The sequence below is a fragment of the Rhipicephalus microplus genome, unplaced genomic scaffold, assembly GCF_043290135.1.
Source record: "Rhipicephalus microplus isolate Deutch F79 unplaced genomic scaffold, USDA_Rmic scaffold_15, whole genome shotgun sequence".
NCBI lineage: Eukaryota > Metazoa > Arthropoda > Arachnida > Ixodida > Ixodidae > Rhipicephalus > Rhipicephalus microplus.
In genome coordinates, this window is record NW_027464588.1 from 21737779 (window position 1) to 21755302 (window position 17524).

The window sequence follows — 17524 nt, forward strand, 5'->3', positions numbered from 1 at the left end:
CACACGATTCTCAGCGCAAACCGTGCCTGCAGTTTTCGAGAAGGATCCGCACTGTAGTAGATCATTTCGATAAGATCACGCCCACTGCGCGAATGGTACAGATTGTTCTGGAACCTACGCCACCGCCAGCGATAACGCTAGAACATTCGACGGCAAGAGTATAAATGCCGACGCGCTTCGCCGCTTGTCAGTTGTTGATCGAAGGCCGACGCTCCGTTCGCCGCTATCAGTCCGAGACTGCTATCTGTGCAAGACTGCTGCTGTAATTGGACTTTCCGTTTACCGGGCACAGGTTTGCCCAAATAAACAGTTAAATCCCGACACGAAGTCTCCTGTCTTCGGCCACGTCACGACCCCGTGACATCTGGTGGAGGTGCTGCTTCATTCATGTACCGGACGCCCCCGTCAAGCTGTGTACCCAGCCCACGTGGCGGAGAAGACACCGACGCCAACCCAGAGTAGCGAACAAGCCGCCGACAGCAAGGTCTCCCACCGGAATACGGGCTTCTACAAGACAAGGCGCGAAAAGCCAAGGCCATGACCTCTACTGCAGCGACTATGACCACCGGAGCGTCCCAGCCCGCGATCGTCATTCATCAACCCAGGGAACCCCCAACGTTTCATGGGTCATCGTTTGAAGAACCGGACACCTGGCTAAAAACATACGACCGTGTGGCCGCCCTCAACCACTGGGACAACGAAGAAAAGCTCCGTCGTGTGTACTTCTACCTGGAAGACACCGCAAGGACATGGCTAGAGAATCGGGAGTCCACGCTCCGAACGTGGGATGTCATCTGCGGCGCATTTCTGACAACGTTCGTGAGCGTCGCTCGCAAAGAAAGGGCCGCTGCTCAACTAGAGACCAGGGTTCAGCTACCAAATGAGAAGGTTGGAATTTTCACAGAGGAGATGACCCGCCTATTTCGTCATGCTGACCCAGACATGCCTGAGGAGAAGAAAGTTCGTTTCCTCATGCGAGGGGTCAAACAGGAGCTCTTCGCGGGACTAATGAGGAATCCACCGAACACCGTCCAAGAATTTGTATCCGAGGTGACCACCATCGAAAAAACCCTTGACATGCGCACCAGACAGTATAATCGTCGCCTGACTCCAGAATGCGCTACTGCTCAAACCAGTGACTCCGAAAACCTGTGTGAAACGATCCGAGCGATCGTGTGGGAAGAGCTGCGCAAACTGTTGCTTTCGGCGCACCCTCAAGTGGATTCGATCGCCGACATTGTGCGAGAAGAAGTTCGGCAATCAATTCGAATTCCCCAAACACCGCTGCCCGAGCCAGAAACTATGAGCTACGCCGCTGCAGTGTGCCACAATGCTCCTCCCCGTCCACGCCAAAACGCCGCCCCGTTGCACTTCCGTCGCCAGACATTACCGTAGCCAGACATTACCGCCGCCACCACCCCCACCGACGTCCTACCGTTCCCCAGCGGGCCAGTGCAGTGCACCGAGGAAAACGGACGTTTGGCGCACCCCTGACCACCGCCCACTGTGCTACCACTGCGGCGAGGCCGGGCACACTTACCGCCGTTGCCAGTACCGGCAGATGGGGCTGCGTGGCTTCGCCGTCAATGCACCGCGTCCACAGCCAGGAGAACGACAACGTGACATCGCCGACTACCTGACAGGAACTCGGTGGACACCATGAAGCCCTTCGCGTTCGCCGTCGCCCAGCCGCCGCACGTCACCGCACCACCGGCAGTATACTCTGGCTCTACGCGGGGCCGGTCTCCTTGCCCGTATCCGGGAAACTAATGGCAGTAACCGGTGGAGGTGCGGTTGCTGTGCGACGAACTACCGAAGATCCTCCGACGACGACGACGCCGCGACGGAGCTTTCCGAACACAACGCCAACCAGGCAAAGCCCTGACGGCGAAAGCTCACTTACCGGAGGTGGCCTGACGACGCAACATGGAAGCAGTGGATCAAGCCGACGCAGCCGTGACCCGACGCCACGCCCTAACTGTAATGCGAGACGGCGAACTAGCGACCTCGACGTTCTTATCGACGGCCACAGTGTGACCGCTCTCGTCGACACTGGAGCCGACTATTCTGTCATCAGTGGGTCGTTCGCCACGAAGTTAAAGAAAGTTAGGACACCTTGGAAATGCCCTGAAATCCGCACAGCCGGAGGTCATCTCGTAACGCCTGCAGGAATCTGCACAGCGAGAGTCACCATTAACGGCCGTATTTATCCTACAGACTTCGTAGTCCTACAGCGTTGCTCGAGAGATGCCATCCTTGGCATGGACTTCTTATGCCTCCATGGTGCTGTCATCAACCTAAAAACAAAGTCGATAACGTTATCCACAGAAGAAGCACCACCGCCGCGCACGCCGTCAGGACACCATGCCTTGAATGTGCTGGAAGAACAAGTCACCATTCCGCCTCGCTCAAGCGTGATTATTTCAGTCGGCGCTCCTGAATCACCTGACTTGGAAGGCGTCGTTGAAAGCAGTCAGCATTTGTTGGTCACCCGAAATATTTGCGTCGCAAGAGGAATTGCAGAGCTGCTTGGAGGCAAAGCAACGGTTATGCTCACGAATTTCAGCAATGAGTACAAACATGTCAACAAAGGAACAACGATCGCACACATCGAAGAAATTGTCGAAGACACCAGTGCTTTCGCCCTCGCCGATTCTGCGGAACCTGCTCAGAGGAACCAATCCCCTGCCATAGCTTTCGACGTCAATCCCAGAATTGCGAACGATAAGCAAGAACAGCTCAAGGCCCTGCTCCTGCAATACGAAGATTGCTTTTCGTCGTCATCGAAAATTCGGCAGACCCCAATCACGAAGATTCGCATCATAACTGAAGAAAATGCCAGACCACTCCGTCAGAGTCCGTACAGGGTTTCGACGCGAGAACGTGAGGCCATGAAGAGACAAGTTGATGAAATGCTGCGGGATGACATTATCCAGCCGTCCAAGAGTCCATGGGCATCCCCCGTGGTGTTAGTGAAGAAAAAAGATGGGACCCTACGTTTCTGCGTCGATTATCGCCGCCTGAACAAAATCACAAGAAAGGACGTGTATCCTCTCCCACGAATTGACGACGCACTTGATCGGCTCCATAACGCCAAGTACCTTTCGTCAATGGACCTCAAGACTGGCTATTGGCAAATAGAAGTCGACAAAAGAGACCGAGAGAAGACGGCGTTTATAACACCGGACGGCCTCTTCGAGTTTAAGGTGATGCCCTTCAGCCTTTGCTCAGTGCCTGCAACTTTTCAACGCGTTATGGATACAGTACTGGCAGGATTGAAGTGGCAGACTTGCCTTGTGTACTTGGACGACGTCGTCGTGTTTTCCTCGAGTTTCGACGAGCATCTTCGGTGCCTTGAAGCTGTACTTCAAGCCATCAAGACTTCCGGACTCACACTGAAGCCAGAAAAGTGCAGATTTGCGTATGAGGAGCTCTTGTTTCTGGGGCACGTTATCAGGAAGTCTGGAGTTCGTCCTGATCCACGGAAAACAGCCGCCATCGCCGACTTCCCGCCGCCCACTGACAAGAAAGCCGTGCGCCGATTTCTGGGCCTGTGTGCTTATTATAGGCGGTTCATGAAAAACTTCGCCCGCATTGCCTATCCTCTCACTAACCTTACCAAGCCCGACGTGGAGTTTAAGTGGGAAGCGCCGCAGGAACACGCTTTCCAGGAGCTTAAACATCGCCTCCAGACGCCTCCGTTACTTGCCCATTTCAACGAATTCGCCAAGACAGAAACACATACTGACGCAAGCAGCGTAGGTCTTGGCGCCGTTCTTGTGCAGAGGGCTGACGGACTTGAAAGGGTTATTAGTTACGCCAGCCGATCGCTATCCAACGCAGAAGAAAATTATTCCACAACAGAAAAGGAGTGCCTCGCCATCATCTGGGCTACGTCGAAATTTCGCCCCTACCTCTACGGCAGGCCCTTCAAAGTTGTGAGCGACCACCACGCCTTGTGTTGGCTAGCCACCTTGAAGGACCTTTCAGGTCGCCTCGCACGATGGAGCCTGAGACGTCAAGAATATGACATTTCTGTCATTTACAAGTCCGGCAAAAAACACTCCGACGCCGACTGTCTCTTTCGTGCACCTGTCGACCAACCGCTACCCGACGACCCGGATGACGACTACTTCTTGGGAACGATAACTACCGACGACATTGCTGAACGACAGCGGGCCGACCCGGAACTTAAGGCCCTCATAGAATACCTCGAAGGCAGGACTGCCGAAGTCCCGAAGGTATTCAAGCGCGCACTTGCGTCGTTCTTTCTACGAAACGGTCTTCTACAAAAGAAAAACTTTTCACCGCTTCGAGCTAAGTACCTCCTTGTGGTGCCTTCAACTCTGCGACCAGAACTCCTGCAGGCCCTGCACGACGATCCGACGGCAGGGCACCTCGGTGTTTCTCGCACGCTCGCGAGGATACAAGAAAGGTACTACTGGCCACGTCTTACCACCGACGTCACTCGTTATGTGAGGACATGCCGGGACTGTCAGCGACGCAAGACACCGCCGACAAGACCAGCGGGACTTCTGCAGCCAATTGATACAACTTGCCGACCTTTCCAGCAGATTGATATGGACCTACTGAGGCCGTTCCCGACGTCGGCTTTCGGAAACAAGTGGATCGTGGTAGCTACCGACTACCTCACCCGCTACGCCGAGACAAAAGCCCTGCAAAAAGGCAGTGCATCCGAGGTAGCTAAGTTCTTCGTCGAAAATATCGTCCTACGTCACGGCGCCCCGGAGGTCCTTATCACCGACAGAGGAACGGCATTCACTGCCGACTTAACTCAAGCGATCTTGGCATACAGCCAAACAAACCACCGCCGGACGACAGCGTACCACCCACAGACCAACGGCCTCACCGAGCGGCTTAACAAGACGATCGCCGACATGCTGTCAATGTACGTCGATGTCGAACACAAGACGTGGGACGCCATTATTCCGTATGTGACCTTCGCATACAACACGGCGGTGCAGGAGACGACGCAGATATCTCAATACAAATTGGTCTACGGAAGGAGCCCGGCAACGACGCTCGATGCCATGTTACCCAACGTCACCGACGAAGAAAACCTCGATGTGAGCGAGTACCTTCAACGCGCCGAAGAAGCCCGACAACTTGCGCGTCTCCGTATCAAGAATCAACAGACGACCGACAGCCACCGTTACAACCTTCGACGACGCTTCGTGGAATACCAGCCCCGTGAACGTGTTTGGATGTGGACGCCGATACGCCGACGTGGACTAAGTGAAAAGCTTCTGCGACGGTACTTCGGACCGTACAGGGTGGTTCGACGTCTCGGCCCACTTGATTACGAGGTTGTCCCTGACGGCATCACGAACTCTCAACGACGCCGATCGCGACCTGAAGTCGTCCATGTCGCGCGCCTCAAGCCGTTTCATGCGCGTTAACAAACTGAACCAGTGTTTTTTGTATTATTGTTGTATCGTAATTTATTCATTGCACTTTCTTGCATTAATATTGTACCTTCATTTTTAGTTAAAGCATCGGGACGATGCCTTTTTTCAGAGGGGGCAATGCCACGTTCTATTTCCCAAGTTTTTGTTATCGTCCCAAAACACCACACGATTCTCAGCGCAAACCGCGCCTGCAGTTTTCGAGAAGGATCCGGACTGTAGTAGATCCTTTCGATAAGATCACGCCCACTGCGCGAATGGTACAGATTGTTCTGGTACCTACGCCACCGCCAGCGATAACGCTAGAACATTCGACGGCAAGAGTATAAATGCCGACGCGCTTCGCCGCTTGTCAGTTGTTGATCGAAGGCCGACGCTGCGTTCGCCGCCATCAGTCCGAGACTGCTATCTGTGCAAGACTGCTGCTGTAATTGGACTTTCCGTTTACCGGGCACAGGTTCGCCCAAATAAACAGTTAAATCCCGACACGAAGTCTCGTGTCTTCGGCCACGTCACGACCCCGTGACAATATGAAAGAGTAAATGTTCAATTGTGGTGACATCGGGAGTTTTGTGATTATATCTGGCAGCGCGGAATATGTCGCATTGATTCCGCAGATAAGGTGGCTCGCACTTGACATGAAGAAATGAACACTGTCCAGATTCCGCTTTTAAGTATAGGCGTTGCATGTCATTTTCGATGCCTGGACGTCGCCTCTGCCAAACGCAGTTGAACACGCCACCTGTAAGATAACGAGACTGCATTCACTGCAACTCCGCTCTCCATCTGGACTACGTCCTGGAGATTCTTCTGTTCGTTCTCTGCTTTGATTATCGGTTTTCTTCACGAAGGCAGACTGTGCGGCGTGTGAATTATGTGGTGCTCCAGGAAATATCAACCATCTACTATGTAATACCCTTGACTTGCACTGATAGGCATCACCTAGCAAGCAGGGTGTTCCCGCTGCCTCACACCAAGCTGATTAAAGATGAAACCTCAGCATTTCGGAGACTTGAATGTAACACGTACACGCACGTTATCGCCACATTGAACCTACCCGACCCTTCATGGATACAAAGCCTGACGTACGACGTGCGATACGCACTGGCACACGAGCATTCATGTCGCCTCGAATATGGCAATCGCTATCCCGTAACGGCCACACATAGTGCCTCCTCTAAAAAAAATGGGAGGCCAACATTTCTGGTGGAGTCTTTTACAGGCATTGAAATACCACTAGTCACCAGAAACGTGACCACGTCCATAGGATTTCTGCAATGAGGGACCCTCCTAGCTTGGGTGACCCAGAACTCACGAGCTCGGGAAGACTGTTTCGAGATAATAAACGTATACTTTATCAATTCATTTTCGCTCCTATGAACCGCTTAGTCTCTGAGCAGTGGACTCTTATGCCCACGGACACACTGAAAACAACTCAAACTTGTACGCATTTCAAGGGCCATGTTTTATTGCTGTCCTAGTGTTCCATTACAAAATCTTGAATAGTCCGAGGAAGTCTCAGTGAAGAGGCATTTGTTTGTTACTTGGTGGTATTCAGCAACGATATATTGTGGAATGTATTAGGTGATTGTGTTAATGTTGCTTGATATATCTGCCCTTTCAATTTATCGAAATGTCAGTCGTAAACTCAATGAACTGCACTCTGAACTTACCATAGTTTGTGTGTACTGCAGACTAAATTACACGATATGCAAGACGACGCCTCTCGCAAGGGCTCACGTCGGGTTTCTCTACGGCTGTGTAGTGTCAGTCCACGATAAAGAACACGAGATAGTCGAAATGTCGAGAGCCCCCCAGTACAGCATCTTTTAGAATCAAATCGTGGTTTCCGCTTCCTTTCCTCTTTCGCTCCGTTCGTTTTCCCTACTTTTCTGTCTCCCCTTCCCCAGTGCAAGATAGCAAACCAGATACCGGCTTTCCAATTAAGCTTCCTGCCTTTCTTCAGACTATATATATATGTGACGTATGAAGTGATGGTTGGTAGAAGCAGAGAAGGAAGAAGTGTAGAACGGAATAAACATAGGCTATGCACCAGGCCACGTCACCCATTCTTCATAGCGTCCCACAAGTCGACAGGATGAATACCTCGCAACCACTTCACCACCCAGCCATCATCATCGAAGACCTCAGCGTGACGTAGTGACCGAACGCGGACCACAGAAGAACGCGGACCACCAAGACCACCAGCATCATGACAGCAGCATCAGACGACCTTGACATCCCTAAGTACACCAGATCAGCGGACGATGGAGCCGTACAAGACTGGTTCGACGTGTTCGAGCTCCACGCTACCGCTGCATCTTGGTCGGAACGGGAGATGGTTACGAACTTCAGCGACTACGTAAGCGGTGAGGCATTTAAATTTTACCTCACCCATATATTCGAGAACGACGAGTCATGGCAAAAAATCAAAGAGGAGATGATTACCTGTTTTAACGACTATGACCAAGACCTATTCATTGCCAGCCATCTAGAGACAACCGCACACTATCGTCAATTTCCTAAGCAGTCCTCAACCATTCAAAAGCCCAGCGCGAATCGACAACTGCATCAGTACGAAGGGGCACAGCACTTTTCTTACAGAAGGTCATGCGTATATTGGGAAAAACCCAACCCTCAAGCGCGCCGCCCTTCTGCGCGAAAGTTGGCATTTTCGAAGTCATCGCTTCAGCATATGACTCGAGACATTGCTCAACCACGTGATGCCCTTCCCTCTTCGTCTCGCATACGTGGTCCACCACTTGGGTTTTCGTCACGCGGTTCTTCAAGCGCTCCCAACGCTCACAACTTGCCTTATAAGGACGCCGTATTCATGGCAGATGACCAGGTGCAAGAACCACTCACAGTGAACAGCGAAAAAGAAACCCCTGAAGAGCTTCCTGTCGTTTCTACGGCACCGCAGACTTGCTAAAATCTGCAGTTCAAACCTTGTAATGCATTGTCACCTGTGGTGCCCACATGCAGGGCTCACCAATTCATGAATCAAACAAATTCAGAAGTACATGATACATCAAACCTCGTACACAGTTGTCTTTCGGAAGCGTGCGTAATGAACCACGTCACCGAAGCCTTTAAAGAGCCTGCTAGCAATGATGACGCATTACTAACTATGCCCGACAAGCAAGACACCAATTCACCAAGCATCAGCTGTCGACAGGAGCCGTCAAACACCGAAGTAAATGAATGCCCCATTCCGGAAGGGGCGCCAATACAGCCATCCCTTGAGCAGCCTCAGGAAATCAAGCAAAGCCAAGTTCATAAACTCATGCTACAACGAGAGAGACTGCAACGAGGGCATCGACGAACGCAAAATTGAACGGAAGTGCACTCACCAATAAAAGAACATCAGAAAATAAGATCTCGAAAACAAAGGTCAATTCAAGACGTCGGACACTTTCGCACAAAGAAAAGTCACCAGAGACACTCCCTGCCTCAGCTATTACACCGAATGCACCACCATAGAAAACGCCGAGAAAGACGCGGAAGCACTGCTTGCACACCGCAAGCACTCAGGCACATCATCCCAGTGTGTCAAAAAGCACGAAGCAACAAGCTCCGGTATTGCACCATTCGCGACGAAAAATACAACCCCGACGACATCCGAGCTGCCGATGCAACAATGCGTTCCATCCTTGCTCAGTACCCAGAGGAGTTCAAGCAGTATTGTCAGTATCCATGTGTAGCCCGCTCTGTCCGGAACGCAACAGTCAAGCTCGTCCACCAGAGTCGTCATAAAAATCACCGGACTGCTCCCTCGGCCTTGAAGATTTAGTGAGATTGTGGAACTCCGTCGGGACGTGAAACTGCGAATTTGGCCATTATTTTGTTTATTTTGTTTTCAATTTGTTGTAGTTTGTAACCGGTGCCAGCTTTCGCAGGGAGGGAGATCGTGTGACGTATGAAGTGATGGTTGGTAGAAGCAGAGAAGGAAGAAGTGCAGAATGGAATAAACATGGGGTATGCGCCAGGTCACGTCAACCATTCTTCATAGCGTCCCACATATATATATATATATATATATATATATATATATATAAGGGAAAGAAGTGTATACCTAAGGGCTCGTTTTTCCGTGTTTTAACACAATATTAATGAGATATAACAGACAGTAATGCCAAGGAATGTACAGGGGAAGTTAATAAAACCAATGGAATGTAAATAAGAAGAAAGAAAAGTGGATGAAAAAATTACCAACTGTGAGCAGGAATCGAACCTACGACCTTCGAATTACGCGTTCGATGCTCTAACCACTGAGCTATCACAGCGGCCCTCCCTCCATCCACTTTTTTTTTTGGGTTTATCTGTGAATTTAGAAGTAGGAGTGACAGTCAGCGCCATCTATAAGCCAAACAACGAGTGTGAAACACTCTTATGCGCATGTTTGGCGCCACGTAGCACGTGAACTTATTATGAGCGTGCAGCTGATTAATTGTCCCTCTTATACAACCTAAACACACCAAGTCTGCCAGTACGAGACCCTCGTTCAATGAAATAAGGGAAAGAAGTGTATACCTAAGGGCTCGTTTTTCCGTGTTTTAACACAATATTAATGAGATATAACAGACAGTAATGCCAAGGAATGTACAGGGGAAGTTAATAAAACCAATGGAATGTAAATAAGAAGAAAGAAAAGTGGATGAAAAAATTACCAACTGTGAGCAGGAATCGAACCTACGACCTTCGAATTACGCGTTCGATGCTCTAACCACTGAGCTATCACAGCGGCCCTCCCTCCATCCACTTTTTTTTTTTGGGTTTATCTGTGAATTTAGAAGTAGGAGTGACAGTCAGCGCCATCTATAAGCCAAACAACGAGTGTGAAACACTCTTATGCGCATGTTTGGCGCCACGTAGCACGTGAACTTATTATGGGCGTGCAGCTGATTAATTGTCCCTCTTATACAACCTAAACACACCAAGTCTGCCAGTACGAGACCCTCGTTCAATGAAATAAGGGAAAGAAGTGTATACCTAAGGGCTCGTTTTTCCGTGTTTTAACACAATATTAATGAGATATAACAGACAGTAATGCCAAGGAATGTACAGGGGAAGTTAATAAAACCAATGGAATGTAAATAAGAAGAAAGAAAAGTGGATGAAAAAATTACCAACTGTGAGCAGGAATCGAACCTACGACCTTCGAATTACGCGTTCGATGCTCTAACCACTGAGCTATCACAGCGGCCCTCCCTCCATCCACTTTTTTTTTGGGTTTATCTGTGAATTTAGAAGTAGGAGTGACAGTCAGCGCCATCTATAAGCCAAACAACGAGTGTGAAACACTCTTATGCGCATGTTTGGCGCCACGTAGCACGTGAACTTATTATGAGCGTGCAGCTGATTAATTGTCCCTCTTATACAACCTAAACACACCAAGTCTGCCAGTACGAGACCCTCGTTCAATGAAATAAGGGAAAGAAGTGTATACCTAAGGGCTCGTTTTTCCGTGTTTTAACACAATATTAATGAGATATAACAGACAGTAATGCCAAGGAATGTACAGGGGAAGTTAATAAAACCAATGGAATGTAAATAAGAAGAAAGAAAAGTGGATGAAAAAATTACCAACTGTGAGCAGGAATCGAACCTACGACCTTCGAATTACGCGTTCGATGCTCTAACCACTGAGCTATCACAGCGGCCCTCCCTCCATCCACTTTTTTTTTTGGGTTTATCTGTGAATTTAGAAGTAGGAGTGACAGTCAGCGCCATCTATAAGCCAAACAACGAGTGTGAAACACTCTTATGCGCATGTTTGGCGCCACGTAGCACGTGAACTTATTATGAGCGTGCAGCTGATTAATTGTCCCTCTTATACAACCTAAACACACCAAGTCTGCCAGTACGAGACCCTCGTTCAATGAAATAAGGGAAAGAAGTGTATACCTAAGGGCTCGTTTTTCCGTGTTTTAACACAATATTAATGAGATATAACAGACAGTAATGCCAAGGAATGTACAGGGGAAGTTAATAAAACCAATGGAATGTAAATAAGAAGAAAGAAAAGTGGATGAAAAAATTACCAACTGTGAGCAGGAATCGAACCTACGACCTTCGAATTACGCGTTCGATGCTCTAACCACTGAGCTATCACAGCGGCCCTCCCTCCATCCACTTTTTTTTTTGGGTTTATCTGTGAATTTAGAAGTAGGAGTGACAGTCAGCGCCATCTATAAGCCAAACAACGAGTGTGAAACACTCTTATGCGCATGTTTGGCGCCACGTAGCACGTGAACTTATTATGAGCGTGCAGCTGATTAATTGTCCCTCTTATACAACCTAAACACACCAAGTCTGCCAGTACGAGACCCTCGTTCAATGAAATAAGGGAAAGAAGTGTATACCTAAGGGCTCGTTTTTCCGTGTTTTAACACAATATTAATGAGATATAACAGACAGTAATGCCAAGGAATGTACAGGGGAAGTTAATAAAACCAATGGAATGTAAATAAGAAGAAAGAAAAGTGGATGAAAAAATTACCAACTGTGAGCAGGAATCGAACCTACGACCTTCGAATTACGCGTTCGATGCTCTAACCACTGAGCTATCACAGCGGCCCTCCCTCCATCCACTTTTTTTTGGGGTTTATCTGTGAATTTAGAAGTAGGAGTGACAGTCAGCGCCATCTATAAGCCAAACAACGAGTGTGAAACACTCTTATGCGCATGTTTGGCGCCACGTAGCACGTGAACTTATTATGAGCGTGCAGCTGATTAATTGTCCCTCTTATACAACCTAAACACACCAAGTCTGCCAGTACGAGACCCTCGTTCAATGAAATAAGGGAAAGAAGTGTATACCTAAGGGCTCGTTTTTCCGTGTTTTAACACAATATTAATGAGATATAACAGACAGTAATGCCAAGGAATGTACAGGGGAAGTTAATAAAACCAATGGAATGTAAATAAGAAGAAAGAAAAGTGGATGAAAAAATTACCAACTGTGAGCAGGAATCGAACCTACGACCTTCGAATTACGCGTTCGATGCTCTAACCACTGAGCTATCACAGCGGCCCTCCCTCCATCCACTTTTTTTTGGGTTTATCTGTGAATTTAGAAGTAGGAGTGACAGTCAGCGCCATCTATAAGCCAAACAACGAGTGTGAAACACTCTTATGCGCATGTTTGGCGCCACGTAGCACGTGAACTTATTATGAGCGTGCAGCTGATTAATTGTCCCTCTTATACAACCTAAACACACCAAGTCTGCCAGTACGAGACCCTCGTTCAATGAAATAAGGGAAAGAAGTGTATACCTAAGGGCTCGTTTTTCCGTGTTTTAACACAATATTAATGAGATATAACAGACAGTAATGCCAAGGAATGTACAGGGGAAGTTAATAAAACCAATGGAATGTAAATAAGAAGAAAGAAAAGTGGATGAAAAAATTACCAACTGTGAGCAGGAATCGAACCTACGACCTTCGAATTACGCGTTCGATGCTCTAACCACTGAGCTATCACAGCGGCCCTCCCTCCATCCACTTTTTTTTTTGGGTTTATCTGTGAATTTAGAAGTAGGAGTGACAGTCAGCGCCATCTATAAGCCAAACAACGAGTGTGAAACACTCTTATGCGCATGTTTGGCGCCACGTAGCACGTGAACTTATTATGAGCGTGCAGCTGATTAATTGTCCCTCTTATACAACCTAAACACACCAAGTCTGCCAGTACGAGACCCTCGTTCAATGAAATAAGGGAAAGAAGTGTATACCTAAGGGCTCGTTTTTCCGTGTTTTAACACAATATTAATGAGATATAACAGACAGTAATGCCAAGGAATGTACAGGGGAAGTTAATAAAACCAATGGAATGTAAATAAGAAGAAAGAAAAGTGGATGAAAAAATTACCAACTGTGAGCAGGAATCGAACCTACGACCTTCGAATTACGCGTTCGATGCTCTAACCACTGAGCTATCACAGCGGCCCTCCCTCCATCCACTTTTTTTTTTGGGTTTATCTGTGAATTTAGAAGTAGGAGTGACAGTCAGCGCCATCTATAAGCCAAACAACGAGTGTGAAACACTCTTATGCGCATGTTTGGCGCCACGTAGCACGTGAACTTATTATGAGCGTGCAGCTGATTAATTGTCCCTCTTATACAACCTAAACACACCAAGTCTGCCAGTACGAGACCCTCGTTCAATGAAATAAGGGAAAGAAGTGTATACCTAAGGGCTCGTTTTTCCGTGTTTTAACACAATATTAATGAGATATAACAGACAGTAATGCCAAGGAATGTACAGGGGAAGTTAATAAAACCAATGGAATGTAAATAAGAAGAAAGAAAAGTGGATGAAAAAATTACCAACTGTGAGCAGGAATCGAACCTACGACCTTCGAATTACGCGTTCGATGCTCTAACCACTGAGCTATCACAGCGGCCCTCCCTCCATCCACTTTTTTTTTTTTGGGTTTATCTGTGAATTTAGAAGTAGGAGTGACAGTCAGCGCCATCTATAAGCCAAACAACGAGTGTGAAACACTCTTATGCGCATGTTTGGCGCCACGTAGCACGTGAACTTATTATGAGCGTGCAGCTGATTAATTGTCCCTCTTATACAACCTAAACACACCAAGTCTGCCAGTACGAGACCCTCGTTCAATGAAATAAGGGAAAGAAGTGTATACCTAAGGGCTCGTTTTTCCGTGTTTTAACACAATATTAATGAGATATAACAGACAGTAATGCCAAGGAATGTACAGGGGAAGTTAATAAAACCAATGGAATGTAAATAAGAAGAAAGAAAAGTGGATGAAAAAATTACCAACTGTGAGCAGGAATCGAACCTACGACCTTCGAATTACGCGTTCGATGCTCTAACCACTGAGCTATCACAGCGGCCCTCCCTCCATCCACTTTTTTTTTTTGGGTTTATCTGTGAATTTAGAAGTAGGAGTGACAGTCAGCGCCATCTATAAGCCAAACAACGAGTGTGAAACACTCTTATGCGCATGTTTGGCGCCACGTAGCACGTGAACTTATTATGAGCGTGCAGCTGATTAATTGTCCCTCTTATACAACCTAAACACACCAAGTCTGCCAGTACGAGACCCTCGTTCAATGAAATAAGGGAAAGAAGTGTATACCTAAGGGCTCGTTTTTCCGTGTTTTAACACAATATTAATGAGATATAACAGACAGTAATGCCAAGGAATGTACAGGGGAAGTTAATAAAACCAATGGAATGTAAATAAGAAGAAAGAAAAGTGGATGAAAAAATTACCAACTGTGAGCAGGAATCGAACCTACGACCTTCGAATTACGCGTTCGATGCTCTAACCACTGAGCTATCACAGCGGCCCTCCCTCCATCCACTTTTTTTTTGGGTTTATCTGTGAATTTAGAAGTAGGAGTGACAGTCAGCGCCATCTATAAGCCAAACAACGAGTGTGAAACACTCTTATGCGCATGTTTGGCGCCACGTAGCACGTGAACTTATTATGAGCGTGCAGCTGATTAATTGTCCCTCTTATACAACCTAAACACACCAAGTCTGCCAGTACGAGACCCTCGTTCAATGAAATAAGGGAAAGAAGTGTATACCTAAGGGCTCGTTTTTCCGTGTTTTAACACAATATTAATGAGATATAACAGACAGTAATGCCAAGGAATGTACAGGGGAAGTTAATAAAACCAATGGAATGTAAATAAGAAGAAAGAAAAGTGGATGAAAAAATTACCAACTGTGAGCAGGAATCGAACCTACGACCTTCGAATTACGCGTTCGATGCTCTAACCACTGAGCTATCACAGCGGCCCTCCCTCCATCCACTTTTTTTTTTTGGGTTTATCTGTGAATTTAGAAGTAGGAGTGACAGTCAGCGCCATCTATAAGCCAAACAACGAGTGTGAAACACTCTTATGCGCATGTTTGGCGCCACGTAGCACGTGAACTTATTATGAGCGTGCAGCTGATTAATTGTCCCTCTTATACAACCTAAACACACCAAGTCTGCCAGTACGAGACCCTCGTTCAATGAAATAAGGGAAAGAAGTGTATACCTAAGGGCTCGTTTTTCCGTGTTTTAACACAATATTAATGAGATATAACAGACAGTAATGCCAAGGAATGTACAGGGGAAGTTAATAAAACCAATGGAATGTAAATAAGAAGAAAGAAAAGTGGATGAAAAAATTACCAACTGTGAGCAGGAATCGAACCTACGACCTTCGAATTACGCGTTCGATGCTCTAACCACTGAGCTATCACAGCGGCCCTCCCTCCATCCACTTTTTTTTTTTTGGGTTTATCTGTGAATTTAGAAGTAGGAGTGACAGTCAGCGCCATCTATAAGCCAAACAACGAGTGTGAAACACTCTTATGCGCATGTTTGGCGCCACGTAGCACGTGAACTTATTATGAGCGTGCAGCTGATTAATTGTCCCTCTTATACAACCTAAACACACCAAGTCTGCCAGTACGAGACCCTCGTTCAATGAAATAAGGGAAAGAAGTGTATACCTAAGGGCTCGTTTTTCCGTGTTTTAACACAATATTAATGAGATATAACAGACAGTAATGCCAAGGAATGTACAGGGGAAGTTAATAAAACCAATGGAATGTAAATAAGAAGAAAGAAAAGTGGATGAAAAATTACCAACTGTGAGCAGGAATCGAACCTACGACCTTCGAATTACGCGTTCGATGCTCTAACCACTGAGCTATCACAGCGGCCCTCCCTCCATCCACTTTTTTTTTTGGTTTATCTGTGAATTTAGAAGTAGGAGTGACAGTCAGCGCCATCTATAAGCCAAACAACGAGTGTGAAACACTCTTATGCGCATGTTTGGCGCCACGTAGCACGTGAACTTATTATGAGCGTGCAGCTGATTAATTGTCCCTCTTATACAACCTAAACACACCAAGTCTGCCAGTACGAGACCCTCGTTCAATGAAATAAGGGAAAGAAGTGTATACCTAAGGGCTCGTTTTTCCGTGTTTTAACACAATATTAATGAGATATAACAGACAGTAATGCCAAGGAATGTACAGGGGAAGTTAATAAAACCAATGGAATGTAAATAAGAAGAAAGAAAAGTGGATGAAAAAATTACCAACTGTGAGCAGGAATCGAACCTACGACCTTCGAATTACGCGTTCGATGCTCTAACCACTGAGCTATCACAGCGGCCCTCCCTCCATCCACTTTTTTTTTGGGGTTTATCTGTGAATTTAGAAGTAGGAGTGACAGTCAGCGCCATCTATAAGCCAAACAACGAGTGTGAAACACTCTTATGCGCATGTTTGGCGCCACGTAGCACGTGAACTTATTATGAGCGTGCAGCTGATTAATTGTCCCTCTTATACAACCTAAACACACCAAGTCTGCCAGTACGAGACCCTCGTTCAATGAAATAAGGGAAAGAAGTGTATACCTAAGGGCTCGTTTTTCCGTGTTTTAACACAATATTAATGAGATATAACAGACAGTAATGCCAAGGAATGTACAGGGGAAGTTAATAAAACCAATGGAATGTAAATAAGAAGAAAGAAAAGTGGATGAAAAAATTACCAACTGTGAGCAGGAATCGAACCTACGACCTTCGAATTACGCGTTCGATGCTCTAACCACTGAGCTATCACAGCGGCCCTCCCTCCATCCACTTTTTTTTTTGGGGTTTATCTGTGAATTTAGAAGTAGGAGTGACAGTCAGCGCCATCTATAAGCCAAACAACGAGTGTGAAACACTCTTATGCGCATGTTTGGCGCCACGTAGCACGTGAACTTATTATGAGCGTGCAGCTGATTAATTGTCCCTCTTATACAACCTAAACACACCAAGTCTGCCAGTACGAGACCCTCGTTCAATGAAATAAGGGAAAGAAGTGTATACCTAAGGGCTCGTTTTTCCGTGTTTTAACACAATATTAATGAGATATAACAGACAGTAATGCCAAGGAATGTACAGGGGAAGTTAATAAAACCAATGGAATGTAAATAAGAAGAAAGAAAAGTGGATGAAAAAATTACCAACTGTGAGCAGGAATCGAACCTACGACCTTCGAATTACGCGTTCGATGCTCTAACCACTGAGCTATCACAGCGGCCCTCCCTCCATCCACTTTTTTT

The 17524-nt window shown here is 47.0% G+C and overlaps 18 non-coding genes across 18 annotated transcripts; all 18 read right to left on the reverse strand.

Annotated features, from left to right (window-relative positions):
- Positions 1-9639: 9639 nt before the first annotated feature.
- On the reverse strand, positions 9640-9712 carry TRNAT-CGU (transfer RNA threonine (anticodon CGU)). Its single transcript has one exon. It is a non-coding gene; the product is annotated as a tRNA-Thr (tRNA).
- Positions 9713-10097: 385 nt separating this feature from the next.
- On the reverse strand, positions 10098-10170 carry TRNAT-CGU (transfer RNA threonine (anticodon CGU)). The gene has a single exon. It is a non-coding gene; the product is annotated as a tRNA-Thr (tRNA).
- Positions 10171-10556: 386 nt separating this feature from the next.
- Positions 10557-10629, reverse strand: TRNAT-CGU (transfer RNA threonine (anticodon CGU)). Its single transcript has one exon. It is a non-coding gene; the product is annotated as a tRNA-Thr (tRNA).
- Positions 10630-11013: 384 nt separating this feature from the next.
- On the reverse strand, positions 11014-11086 carry TRNAT-CGU (transfer RNA threonine (anticodon CGU)). The gene has a single exon. It is a non-coding gene; the product is annotated as a tRNA-Thr (tRNA).
- A 385-nt stretch (positions 11087-11471) lies between these two features.
- Positions 11472-11544, reverse strand: TRNAT-CGU (transfer RNA threonine (anticodon CGU)). The gene has a single exon. It is a non-coding gene; the product is annotated as a tRNA-Thr (tRNA).
- A 385-nt stretch (positions 11545-11929) lies between these two features.
- TRNAT-CGU (transfer RNA threonine (anticodon CGU)) lies at positions 11930-12002 on the reverse strand. Its single transcript has one exon. It is a non-coding gene; the product is annotated as a tRNA-Thr (tRNA).
- Positions 12003-12386: 384 nt separating this feature from the next.
- Positions 12387-12459, reverse strand: TRNAT-CGU (transfer RNA threonine (anticodon CGU)). The gene has a single exon. It is a non-coding gene; the product is annotated as a tRNA-Thr (tRNA).
- A 383-nt stretch (positions 12460-12842) lies between these two features.
- On the reverse strand, positions 12843-12915 carry TRNAT-CGU (transfer RNA threonine (anticodon CGU)). The gene has a single exon. It is a non-coding gene; the product is annotated as a tRNA-Thr (tRNA).
- A 385-nt stretch (positions 12916-13300) lies between these two features.
- Positions 13301-13373, reverse strand: TRNAT-CGU (transfer RNA threonine (anticodon CGU)). Its single transcript has one exon. It is a non-coding gene; the product is annotated as a tRNA-Thr (tRNA).
- A 385-nt stretch (positions 13374-13758) lies between these two features.
- On the reverse strand, positions 13759-13831 carry TRNAT-CGU (transfer RNA threonine (anticodon CGU)). The gene has a single exon. It is a non-coding gene; the product is annotated as a tRNA-Thr (tRNA).
- Positions 13832-14218: 387 nt separating this feature from the next.
- On the reverse strand, positions 14219-14291 carry TRNAT-CGU (transfer RNA threonine (anticodon CGU)). The gene has a single exon. It is a non-coding gene; the product is annotated as a tRNA-Thr (tRNA).
- A 386-nt stretch (positions 14292-14677) lies between these two features.
- Positions 14678-14750, reverse strand: TRNAT-CGU (transfer RNA threonine (anticodon CGU)). Its single transcript has one exon. It is a non-coding gene; the product is annotated as a tRNA-Thr (tRNA).
- Positions 14751-15134: 384 nt separating this feature from the next.
- TRNAT-CGU (transfer RNA threonine (anticodon CGU)) lies at positions 15135-15207 on the reverse strand. Its single transcript has one exon. It is a non-coding gene; the product is annotated as a tRNA-Thr (tRNA).
- Positions 15208-15593: 386 nt separating this feature from the next.
- On the reverse strand, positions 15594-15666 carry TRNAT-CGU (transfer RNA threonine (anticodon CGU)). The gene has a single exon. It is a non-coding gene; the product is annotated as a tRNA-Thr (tRNA).
- Positions 15667-16052: 386 nt separating this feature from the next.
- Positions 16053-16125, reverse strand: TRNAT-CGU (transfer RNA threonine (anticodon CGU)). Its single transcript has one exon. It is a non-coding gene; the product is annotated as a tRNA-Thr (tRNA).
- Positions 16126-16509: 384 nt separating this feature from the next.
- On the reverse strand, positions 16510-16582 carry TRNAT-CGU (transfer RNA threonine (anticodon CGU)). Its single transcript has one exon. It is a non-coding gene; the product is annotated as a tRNA-Thr (tRNA).
- A 385-nt stretch (positions 16583-16967) lies between these two features.
- TRNAT-CGU (transfer RNA threonine (anticodon CGU)) lies at positions 16968-17040 on the reverse strand. Its single transcript has one exon. It is a non-coding gene; the product is annotated as a tRNA-Thr (tRNA).
- Positions 17041-17426: 386 nt separating this feature from the next.
- On the reverse strand, positions 17427-17499 carry TRNAT-CGU (transfer RNA threonine (anticodon CGU)). The gene has a single exon. It is a non-coding gene; the product is annotated as a tRNA-Thr (tRNA).
- Between the last annotated feature and the right edge of the window lie 25 nt (positions 17500-17524).